General features: G+C 45.1%; 1 long non-coding RNA gene across 1 annotated transcript; it reads right to left on the bottom strand.

The window, feature by feature from the left end:
- Window positions 1–9,074: 9,074 nt before the first annotated feature.
- LOC131910327 (uncharacterized) lies at window positions 9,075–12,931 on the bottom strand. Its single transcript, XR_009379105.1, has 4 exons — window positions 12,683–12,931; window positions 11,680–11,872; window positions 9,698–9,853; window positions 9,075–9,413 (listed from the first exon to the last, which is right to left on the bottom strand). It is a non-coding gene; the product is annotated as an uncharacterized LOC131910327 (long non-coding RNA).
- Window positions 12,932–12,946: the final 15 nt, after the last annotated feature.

Below are 12,946 nucleotides of genomic sequence, written 5' to 3' on the forward strand. Positions count from 1 at the left end.
AACTCAGGGACAAGTGTAGTTGCTGTGGAGGAGACAGGAGACACTAGAGATACATGCATTAAGAGACATGCACACAGACACACGAGAAGAGAGAGAGAGAGAGAGAGAGAGAGAGAGAGAGAGAGAGAGAGAGAGAGATTGAGACAGTTATGAGGGTGAGTGTTGACGCACTTTTCCCAAACAGGCAAGGGTGCACAGGTATGATAGGTATGTCCTGGACCAGCTTCCTCTGGGAAAGTAGAATTCAGAATTCAGCTCTTCCGCCTCTTTGTGGCTGACCAGGTTGTATCCACAAGCCAGATGGTGAAACCATCTTTGTTCACAGAAATGGCTCTCCTACTCCTAGATTTTATTCCTCAAATGTTTATTGAGCATCTACTTAATCTTCTTCTGGGCCACATTTGGGTCCACAGCCACTTAGGACCAACTTTTCAGCTGTGTATCAGCGGCAGGAGACTTTGCTGTTATATTATTGTGAGTGATGCTGGGGGCTGAATCTAATATATGCTAAGCAAGTGCCCTCCCACAGAGCTACAGCTCTGCTCATCAGACAGAGTTCACATCGTGACAACCACTAACAGAGTAGTAAGGACTTGCAGACACTGGGGGACCAAGAATGAGAAAATATCAATCATTTCTTGTTTCAAAACCCAAAACCAACAGCCAGTGCTTCTTTGGAAGGGGATATGGTAACCTAAGACTCCAGGTTGGTTTTGTACACAGCCCAAGTGGCTGAAGGTGGTTAAGTCTGAGGTGCAGGTAGTTATCTGTTCAGTGTTAGCACTAAGTGAATAAAGGTCCAAGATGGGCTGTGCTACAGGCCTGAGCCCTAACAGCTCCCAGGGGCCTTAACTCTGTGTGAATCCCGAGTCCAGTTTCCCCAGAACTCAACAGAGGAGGATGCTGAATATGAGCAGGTGGTGCTGCTGGGGCCAGGACTGTGTTCAGACGCTGGTACTTCCCAGAAAGCATTGCGGTGGGCACCACCCCTCTCCCTGGTAGGTTTTATAGCTAGCAGCCCCACTGTTGCTGGGCAGCACAGAACCTCTGAAGACTTGAAAGGAGTAATTGAAGAACTATCTGGAGTAGGCAGGCCTAAACTTTCCTGCTGAGTTTATTCTCGTCCCCTCCGGAGTTAATCCTGGTGGACTCGCAATTAGCCGGAACATTTGCCAGATAAGTGCTGAAAGGGCGAGAGGGACAGCTATTTGCTGAGATATTAGTAAAGATCTTCGCCTAGCAGGGAGAATCTTAATTGCAAAGGGCTCAGAACAATGTGGTAAGATTGTACTTTCTATTGTTCTGAGCCAATAGACAGATATCATCTCCAGCTACAACAGGGAGGTGTTCAGCTTGCTGGTCTCTTATGCTTTTAGCTTTGGTTGAATGAAATTCAGCAATGATTTTAAGATACTTTTATTTTCCACTCCATCAAGAAAAAAAAATGTAAAAAATGCTTCTCGTAAGACAAAGAGGGGACAAAAGAGGCCTCTGATTCTTCCCTTTCCCTCAATCTGTTTTATGAAACACAGAGAGTGAAAGCTGGTATGGTGTTACAGGTCTATAATCCCAGCACCTAGAAGGCTGAGTCAGGAGGAGGCCATGACCTTTGAGGTCAGCCTGGGTTACAGAGCATAGGGAGACTGTCTTCAAAAGCCAACCAACCAACCAACCAAATTCTAAGAGTGGGTGAGAATAAATTACCTCAACTATACAATTACCTATATCAAGACATCTTGAACTTCCTGTAGTGTCTTTTCTCCTGATGCATCACGGTCCAGAGAGACTTCAACCTCCTATCCTTGAGCACTCACAGAAAGAGGTATTTTCTGTCCTTGAAAACAAATGACAATATATGCAACCTGGCTGTCAAGACCTTGAACCTTGGACACCAGACAGCATGGGACAGGGATCCCTGTGAAATGGATACAGATAGGGTGAGCCCTGCACCCAAGTGTCTGCCTAGAGAAAGTCTCAAGGACATAAATAGTGCAGGAAGAGGAGTCCTGAGCAGAGCCCAGGAATTGACAAGGGACTCAGCTAAGAAGAGAGGCTGGGGATGAAAGGGGGCTAGGAGTCACAGAGCATAGTAAGTCAGGTTAGACAGAGGGAGGGTTGTGGAGAGTTGCAGAGGCTGGAATAGTTAACCGACGACTCATTTGTTAGCATAGGAGAAAGTTACCCAAAGCTGAGAGAGAATTACTAAAAAGAAGCAGAGAGGAGGTGACTCAGGGTTGATGGTGTCTAGTCACACCAGCCAGACGGAAAAACCTCATGGAGGACAGACAGCAGTGGGGAAAGGTAGCCTTTCACTCAGTACTGTGTGCTCTTCACCTAACATACTGTAAAAGAAAGGCCCAACATCGGCATGCTGTGTAGTGGCATGCTTATGCGCGTGCATGCAAAATGCCGAGTTCCGTACCTAGTGCCAAATAAGAAAGAAAGAAGCAAGACTTGAAACTGCCCAAGCAATGAAATTGCACACCAAAACCCAGTTCAGAAATACTGAACCCAAAACAGCCCTGTGGTCTCCCAAGTGAAAACTGATAATATTTGACATCTACTCTACATTTCACTAGGCATATGATGAAGCAGAAAAGCAAGTCTGGAACCACAATTAGAAGAAAAAATGAATCAGATCTTTTTTTTTTTTTTTTTTTTTGAATTCAACAAACATTTAATGAACATTTACCCTGTATGTGTAAGATACAGAGCTTTTTTTTTTTTTTTTAATTTTTATTTTGCAATACAATTCAGTTCTATATATCAGCCACAGATTCCCTTGTTCTCCCCCCTCCCGCCCCCTCACCTTCCCCCCAGCCCGCCCCCCATTCCAATCTCCTCCAGGGCAAAGCCTTCCCCACAGACTGAGATCAACCTGGTGGACTCAGTCCAGGTAGGTCCAGTCCCCTCCTCCCATGCTGAGCCAAGGGACCCTGCATAGGCCCCAGGTTTCAAACAGCCAACTCATGCAATGAGCACAGGACCCGGTCCCACTGCCTGGATGCCTCCCAAACAGATCAGGCCAATCAGCTGTCTCACCCACTCAGAGGGCCTGATCCAGTTGGTGACCCCTCAGCCATTGGGCCAAAAGTGCACAATGGAAAAAAGAAAGCATCTTCAACAAATGGTGCTGGCAAAACTGGATATCAACATGTAGAAGGCTGCAAATAGATCCATATCTATCACCGTGCACAAAACTTAAGTCCAAGTGGATCAAGGACCTCAACATAAATCCAGCTACTCTGAACCTGCTAGAAGAGAAAGTAGGAAGTAGTCTTGAACACATTGGCATAGGAGACCACTTTCTAAATAGAACACCAGTAGCACAGACACTGAGAGAAACAATCAATCAATGGGACCTCTTGAAACTGAGAAGCTTTTGTAGGGCAAAGGATACGGTCAACAAAGCAAAGCGACAGCCTACAGAATGGGAAAAGATCTTCACCAATCCCACATCTGACAGAGGACTGATATCCAGAATATATAAGGAACTCAAGAAATTAGACATCAAAATGCCCAACAGTCCAATTAAGAAATGGGCTATAGAACTAAACAGAGAATTCTCAACAGAGGAAACTCAAATGGCTGAAAGACATTTAAGGAATTGCTCAACATCCCTAATCATCAGGGAAATGCAAATCAAAACAACTCTGAGATACCACCTTACGCCTGTCAGAATGGCTAAGATCAAAAACACTGAAGACACCTTATGCTGGAGAGGATGTGGAGCTAGGGGAACTCTCCTCCACTGCTGGTGGGAATGAATCAGATCTTATCCACGAATAACGTGGATGTTTGAATTAGCAGAAAAAGACACTGACATGTTGTTCTGGTTTCCTTTCTGTTGCTGTGGCAAACACCATGACCAAGGCAACTCAGAGAGGATTTATTTGGCTTGTACTTCCAGGCTGTCACAATCTATCATTGAGAGGACTCCAGGCAGGAACTCAAGCAAGATCTTGAAGTAGAAGTCATGGAGGAATGCTGATTGCTGGCTTTCCCCAAGACCCATGCTTCACCTGCCCAGGGGATGTTGCTTCCCATTAAATTGGGCCCTCTCACATCAATTAATAATCAATTATAAATAATCAATCTTCCCCACCCCCAGACAAGTCTACCATCTGATCTAGCTAATTTTTCAACTGAGATTTCCTTCTCAGGTGACTCTAGGCTGTGTCAAATTGATAGTTAAAGCTAACTAGGACGCATGTATTATTCTTATTGTATCACATACACCCATAGAATTAAAGAGAAGGAGCATGAGAGACATTAAAAAGATCCAAATGAACCTTTCAACCTGAAATTTCCATGTATGATAATTTTAAAAAATACACTGAGTGGGATTAATAAATTGTTAGACATGACTGAAGAAAAGGTGAGTGACCTAGAAGACATAGCAATGAAAATCATCCCAAATAAAGCCCAAGAAGGAGAAGATTAAAATGCCAAAGGACCAGTATCAGAACTGAGGGACAGTTTCACACAGTCCAAAGATGTGTAGCTGGATAATATAGTGTATGACAAGAAATCATAGCACAAAATCATGAGGGGAGAAAGGGAAACATGCTTGAAGTGAAGAAAAACGCCTGATAATATCTTTGGATAAGTTCCCAAAGATTTAAAAACTACCCCCCCCCCCAACAAACAAGAGCAAACAACGCCCCCATTCATCTGAATAACTGACAGGTTAACGAGCTCATGCCTACAGTCTTAGTGCTTGGAGGCTGAGGCAGGAGGATTGATGTGAGTTTGAGCCAGCCTGGGGTACATCGTGAGTTCTAGACCAGCCTGGGCTACTTAATAAGATTTGTCACAGAACCATGAAACCACTTGAAGAGTGACACTGCGTGAGGCCACGCAGCAATGATCACTCATGACACCATGTCTGATAATTGACAGGAGTTCTGTGGCCTTGTAGATGATATTTACTGTCTGAAAGTCTAGTCTTGGACATACAAGCTCCTGTGTGTTCTTTTCAGAGACCAAAAGGTTCACAGCTTTGCCTGTTGCCTGTTGGACAGTGCTAGAGAAGGGACAAAATGTCTTCAAGTCTCCTTTAAGGAAAAGGTGCTGGCTAGTGTGACCCAGAAAATGCTCCCACTTTTGTTTCTGGCTTTACTCTGAGAGAAGTAGAGGCCATAGCCACCCTCCCAACCTGCTGGGGAAGCTGGAGGACATCCACACAAACAGCATCTTTTGAGATGCCTGAGATTAAGTCACTAAGAGCCACTGGGGGGCGATAACACCACAGCGATGCTAGGTTAGGGAGCCTCTTGTTTTCACTGTGTCCAGGGCTCCTGAGGATAAACTTAGGTGGATGATCTGGTACTATTGTCTACTCTACAATTAAGTACTAATCCACTAATTACGTCTCCTCTCCAAAGTAGCAGCGATAATCAGCGTAAGCAGCCCATACAGCAGGGCCCACTTCTGAGTTGGGAATGTTTACTCCCTTCTCCTGTTCCCCTTCTACAGGGGAATCTTCTGGCAAAGGAGGTTGGGGGGGGGGCGCTGAGGACTGGGCAGCAGGTGGAGATGCCTAGGACCAGGGGATAGGTAAGTTTATCAATAAAAAAAAATGAGACCATTCATGAGGTGATCCTCCAGGCATCATTCTCGAAGAAATAGGACTGGAGGTGGAGATTCAGGTTCCCATCTCCTGATAGCTCCAGCAGACTCTGTCCTTCCGCTCCTCCACAAGCCTTCCACATTTAATGTGAGCTTAATACGTTCCTAATGTAGGCTAGGCACCGTGTCCTGTAGAGGTACTGGTGTGGTCTCTGCCCCAGGGTCCCAGAATCTGGTGGGGATGAAGACAGTGGATTAGTTATCAGACCTCTACTCACAAATCCCACAGATGATGTGAAGGAGAGTACCAGTCACTGTGAGGTGGTATAACACGGGAAGGGAGGGTCGGAAACTGACAGCTGAGGTCCTGAGGGACAGATGAAGGAGCAACTTGGGGAAAGGAATCCTGGACTATCTGGAGAGGTGTGATATCATTTAATGACTGGGCATTCTCCAGATAATGTTAAGAGTTTGAGGTCTTGATCCTAAACACAGTACTAAGTAAGGGTTTTATTCAGAAAATTAAATGCTGATAATTAATGTTTTTGTAAGGTCCATCTGGCTTCTGTTTGGAAAAGGACTGGAAGAGAACTGGAGCCAAAGCAAGGGGAATGATGGGGAGACAGTCACATCATCAGGAGTTACACGACAGTGCTACACAGTGAGGATGGGAAGGAGGAACCAGATTCCAGACACACACTGAGCAAAGCAGGCAAGACAGGAGAGGTGTCTTGGGTGACCCTTTAGCTTGTAATGTGGGATGTGGTGAGAGGAGGTGACATTTCCTGAATTGGGGAAGGCAGGAAAATGAACAGAGTCTGCGGCTCAGTTTTAAATGTGATCATTTGGGATGCCAGGAGACATTCCAGTGGGAGTGTAAGGAACGGAGGGAGACGAGGTGAGGCCGAGACTCAGTTTTAAGAGTCATCAGTGAAAAGCTCCAGAAATAGATGAGATTACCCCTTGGGACAGTACAGAACAGGAAGAAGGTGCACCATGAACCCAGGAGGACACCAACATGTGTAGGTCAGACATGTATACATGCAACCGTGATGATGAAGATCTTCCTGATATGCAGAGAATGGAGAATCCTACAAACGGAGGGAAGATCTTTTAAGATGGATGGAGTCAGTTGTGTCCACATAGTACACTGTGGAGCCCCTCAGTGACAGGGGAACATTATCAGTTGATCAAAGGATGAAAAAGTCGGCTTAGAGTGTGAAGAGGAGCCAGGCACACAATCCTCTGAAGTAATTCATAGATGTTGTATTCGATTTCCACAGCTGCGACTGAACGCGTGTCAGATACAAACCAAAGGACGAGGGCTTGAACTGGGCTTACTGTTTTGAAGGATTTTATCCATGGTCACTTGACGTCATGGGTTTGGGTAGAAGCACAGGGCACTGGAACTTCTTCAATACATTGCTGACAGGAAGTACAGAGAGGCAGACAGGAAGAGGTCAGGGACAAGATACTCCAAAGGGCCAATGTCTGGTGACCTACTTCCTGTACTAGCTAGGACCCACCTCCTGAGGCTTTCAGAAATTCCCCCAAATAGCGTCACCAGCTGTGCTTCCCCATATGAACCTGGGCGGGGGGGGGGGGGGGGGCGGGCAGCATTTCATATCAGAACCATAACAGATGGGTTATGGATTTAGATGTGAGAGGTAAAACTTTAAGACTTGGAAGGATGTTTTCGGGATTTTAGAGCACTAAACACGTTTTTAACACACAAGTAGAGAACAACAGTAAAGGGTAAGAATAATAAATACGACTTTTACTGTTGAAAGTTCAGGCCTGTTTCACAGGGGCTAGAACAGTGGTTGAGCTGTCAAGAGCATGTACTGCTCTTTTAGAGGACCAGAGCTGGATTTCCAGAACCCATGTCAGGCCAGGAGGCTCAAAACTGGGTGTAACTCCAACTCGAGGGGATCCAGCACACTCTTCTATGGCAACACACACACACACACACACACACACACACACACACACACACACACATATACACTCACATACAGTCACAGAAGTAAAATGAGTTGAGTCTGTCTTCATCAGGGATTCTCCAATGCTCTATCTAGGGATGTAGAGAGACTCTTGCCTGTCTGCCCAAAGTTTGGGGATGGCCATACCATCTGTGTTTATAATGGCGAGAACCTGGAAGCAGCTCAGACAACTGTCTCAAGATAACCCATTGTGGCATACTTATCAAATATGAAATCAAATATTTACCAACTATGAAACCAAAGCTACACAATACAACCCGCAATGGAAGGGGATAAGCTATACGACCGTCTAATACCCACAACATGGAACAAAAATTTTAATGGATGAAGATTTCATGTTGTGTGTCTCATCACAGAAAGTTTGAGATTATTGTTTAGAAATGTGAGCACGACTCTCCAGCGAAACAGCTAAAATAAATTGAAAGTGTTTGTGTATGGTCAGCAGACTTTGGCACAGATGTTAGGGAGGGAAAAGTGAGCTTTCAAAGAGCATGCTCTGGTTATTTAGCCAGCACAACAGCAAGCAAACTATATACATGAATCTTTTAGAGTGTAGAAAGAACCTCAGTGGGGGATGGCTTAAGGAGAGATGAGTCATAGGTAAAGCTCTGGCCTTGCAGACATGGGAGACTAACTTAGAGTCCTCGAGTCCTTGTGTTAAAAGTCTGGCCCTGTGGCGTGTGCCTGTGGTCCCCGGGCTATGGAGGGGAAGATGAAAACGCCTAGAGCTAGCTCACTAGCCAGCCAGCCTGGCATATTCAGTAAGGTCTAAGGCCAGGGAGAGACCTTGTCTCCACCCCTGCCCTCAAAAAAGGTAGATGGCACCTGAGGGGCAACACTCAAGATTGTCATCTGACCTACACACACACAGAGAGAGAGAGAGAGAGAGAGAGAGAGAGAGAGAGAGAGAGAGAGAGAGAGAGAGAGAGAGGAGACAGAGAAGGAGGAGGAGGAGGAGGAGGAGGAGGAGGAGGGAGAAGAAGACAGAGGAGGAGGAGGGGGAGGGGGGATTACATGAGGGAGAGCAGGTAGTGGTTTTCATTCTGATAGAAAATGCGGAAAGGTTAGTGAGCTGGAAAGAGTAGTGGGTCCCAGGGAGGTTGTTTTGTTTCAGCTGGTTTTGTTTTTGTTTTGTTTTTCTTAAATGGAAAGCTCCAAAATACATTTGGTTTCAATGTTTTCATCTGTGTAATTACTTAGGCCAGAACTTCAAAAACTGGGACACAGTTGCTTCTTACTCCATGATGGGACTATGTCTCAATAAATCTATCGTAAGTTGAAACTTTTGTAGATGGAACTTGCATTTCATGGACCTGTACCCCGACTAGCCTAGCAGGCCAACACAGAACTCTGTTCGCTAGCCTATGTTCCCTCTGGGATCCTGTGGCTGAGGGGGAGCTGTGATTCATGGCTGCTGCCCAGCACTTCAGGAGAGTCTCTTAAAGCACATATCTCTAGCTCAAGGAGGGGGGAAAAATCAAAGATCACAATTTGCAGTGCAGTTTTTTTTTTTTTTTTTACTGAGGGAGTATCATGTTGTATGTGTGTGTGGCGTGTGTGCACGAAGGTTGTGTATATGTGTGTGTATATATGTGTATATGTGTGTATAATGTCAGCGCATGTGCATGTGTAAGTGCTTGTGTGTGCCTGCAGCGGAGGCCAGAGGTTAACCTTGAATGTTGTTCCTCAGGATTCATCCACTTTGGTTTCTGAAACAGCCTTTCACCTGAGGCTCTTCAATTAGCCTGGACTGGCTGGCCAGTGAGCTCCAGGGACCCATCAATCCATTTCTGCCGCACCAGTTTAGGATTGCACACCTGGCCACCACCACGCCTGGACCTGTAAGTGAGTTGGAGAGTTTGAGCGAGGGCCTCATACTTGCACAGCATGCACTACGCAGATTAGGCAAGCTCCCCAGCGCTGTACGTCACCTTTGGGCCATTTTAAAACAGAAAAACCCCTGTTAAACCATCGCAATTTAGGGTTAACACATTTCGTCCCCCTGCCCCCTCTTTACTTCCCTACCCTGGAGACACACAGTGTGTCCCAATGGTGACTCAAAGCCCTGGATACGATTCTAGAGAATATATCGTATAAGAGAACAATGGATTTAAAACACTTACATTTCAAAATCAAGAACATATAAAGTAGATCCAAATGCCAAGTTCTGTTTGATTTTTGCATTTTAAATGGGATGCTATGATTACAAGATGTGACTCCAAGATGTCCCTCAGATCCCCGGGCATGAGACCTCTTGCTTCTTTTTGCAGACAGGGATACTGTGTGAAAAGTTTGAGAGCTAATGACTGAGGCTTCGGTGGGTGTGAGAGTCACACTGAAGCCAAGCAGAGAATAGGAGCCATATTTTGGGAGTTGGAAGCATGCAAATTTTCTACCTTCCCACACGGTATCTAACTCTTAAAGACTGTTCATTTCTGTGTTAGAATGTTCCATTCCACTGTGCTCTGAGTGGGACATGCAATAAAATGTATTTATTTGATCCAACAGACATTGCAAATTGCTTCAGAATCCTGCCTATAAATAGGACTTTATTAAAACCCGCGGCAATCTCCGCCTGCTGTTTGCCTGGTGGACTGCTCCACTTGGTCAGGCCACTCTCTTGGTGAAATTCTGAGCTGCACAACTGGATCCAAGATTGCCTTAATTCTGGCCTTGCTCGGGGAAATACGTTCACATTTACCCGTCCTTTCAGTGTGACAGATGAGTAAAAGGAGTCACGGAGGTGTTGTTTGCTCCAGATCCGAAGCTCCCAAGTGGAGCCTTCGCGTTTCCTATTCCGTCAGAGTAAATGGTGCTACTATTTTTGGCTCAGTGTTCTTTTCCATTTCTGGTTATCATGATCAGAGACGGGGGGGGGGGGGGAGGAGGGAGGGGGAAGGAGAAAAGGAATTCTACTTTGTTTCTGAGATACTCTCTGATCTGTCAGGCAACCTCCAGGTTATTATCCCAGAATCTCTCACACATCAAGTCCCCTGAGTTTTGGTGGCAGGTAAGGGGGTTACATGGTAAAGCCCTGTGTAATGAAATAAATATAAAGTATGACCTGGAAGTCTAAGCTGGGAAATACCCTGAGATCTGTGAACTTAATTCTTTCTTTAAGAGATTGCCAAAACCTGCTCCTCCTTAATGCTATGGCCTTTGAAAGGGACCAGAGGGATCCAATCTCATCAGGACATAGTAACATTGACTGAAAAGGCATTAAATGCTGGTGAGAGGGGTAATGATTACTTTAAATCTTTAGAATAAACCTTCTGAAAATCCCATCTGTATGCTAAAAAAATGTAATATAAAAAAGAGTCTAATGACGTAGTTGTAATCAGATTAGGAGGAAGTGTGTCACCAACAGGAAATGGCAGACTGGGAGAGGGTGCCATTGGCATTCTAGCAGTTTGCTGTCATGAGTACAAGACACAATTTTTCCTCAGTGATTCAGAAAGTAGAGAAAAGACAGTTTAGTAGACTCGTGTGTGTGTGTGTGTGTGTGTGTGTGTGTGTGTGTGTGTATGCATGCGTGCATGCATATTGCGTACATGCATGCACACATATATGTGGTATATCCACACATGTGTATTTGGGTGCACTCATCCATGCAGGCATGTGTGAAGGCCAGAGGTTGACACCTGTATGTCTTTGTGAAATCTTTCTCCACCTTATTTTTTGAGACAGGGACTCTCACTGAGCCTGAAGTCTGCTGTTCCAGATAGAGTGAGTTTCCAGGATCTGGCTTTCTCTACTCCATATTGATAGGGCTACAGACACATCCCTCCATGTTGTGGGATATTTTGGTTGTACTCTGACACTCCCAAGACTGCCAATAAAGTTTACCTTGACTCAGAGGGTGGAGTTAGCTACTAGCTGACCAGAATTAACCATAGAGTTCTTGGAGGACTCATATTATGATAGACACAGGAAGGAATAAGGAGGTGCTTGAAAAGATTAGATGGCCTTTTTTTTGAATCAAGGAAGGAGAGACAGAGGAGGTCACTGGTCTCTTCTCTGACACTTCGCTGATAAATCATGGTTTTACCCTGATATCTGGCTCCCGTTTTATTTAATAATAGAACAATGTAAGTAATCGCTTCACCTTCATGTCTGTCATTTTACGGTGCTGGAGATCCAAACAGAGGTCCATATGCTTTGTGCAGCAAACATTCTACCTCTCAAACTGTCTCCTCAGCCTCTATCCACCGTGTTTTTCATGGAAGAAGAGGCATCGTGTATATGCAGGACATATGGGCAAAGTCATCAGTGTCACCTCTGACTTGACGCTACTATCCCTAAGTTGGAATAAATGGAAAATGAAACTTTGACCAGGGTCCTCATCATGCCCCTTCCAACAGAATGACTCCAGCATGATCTCTCAGACCTCTGCTCAGTTGTCCCCTCTCTCAGTAATGACTTTCTTCCCGCCTCATCCACCAGGCAGGCTCCTGTTTTTGCAGTGGCCCGCGATGGCTCTTTCTCTCAAAACTTTCACAAACACCTAGACTTCTCTAGTCTGTGCTTTTTGGAGACTTCTTGCCCTCCTTGCACACAGCCTTCCTGGACTGTGAGAAGTTTGAGAGCAGGGCTGTACTCTCCATCTGTTCCTCTAGCGTCTACTAGGGGCACAGGTTTCTTCCTTTTCTTATTGCCTGACTTAATGCCTGACGAAAGCAGATTAACCAAGGACAGATCTATTCGGTTCGTGGCTCAGAATGAGCAGTCCGTTATGGCAGAGGGACGGAGTCCTCCATGGTGGCGTGTGGCTGCTTGCTCATATCTCTGCCAGTCAGGAAGCACAGGAGAAAGAGGAAGGGACCTGTATTCATCTTACCAGTCTCCTTTTTTCTCTTTTTATTCAGTCCTAGACCACAGCCCACAGGATGCTCCACCCATATTCATAGAGGCTCTTCCCCTTCCACGGGTCTTCCTTGGGAACAGCCTCGTAGACATATCTAAAGGAGTGCCTCACCAAAGACCTAGTTTCTGATTCCAGTAAAGTTGACAATGGGAATTACCTTTCATCAACATCTATCTGAAAGTGGCTATAATGTTAATATCTAACAATTTATAAAGAGTATTTAGAAGAAAAAAAAAACCCTTACATCTTGCCTTTGAGAATATCTGTCTCATTATGGTCAAATCTCATTATACCAATTTGAATAAGCAAAAGATCTCCAAGCTTGTGCTGGTAGCTCGCCCATTGAAGCCACATCCATTCTGGTCCATTGGATTAGCATTTCATAAATAGCTCAAGATACTAGAATAGTTTGTTGCCAGGGAATATTACTTTAATGAAACTGGATGAACTTGGGAAATGGAAAAACACTGTTCTGCTTTCCAACCTTTCCAGAATCTTCCTTTGCTTC

The sequence above is a fragment of the Peromyscus eremicus genome, chromosome 5 (genome assembly GCF_949786415.1).
Source record: "Peromyscus eremicus chromosome 5, PerEre_H2_v1, whole genome shotgun sequence".
NCBI lineage: Eukaryota > Metazoa > Chordata > Mammalia > Rodentia > Cricetidae > Peromyscus > Peromyscus eremicus.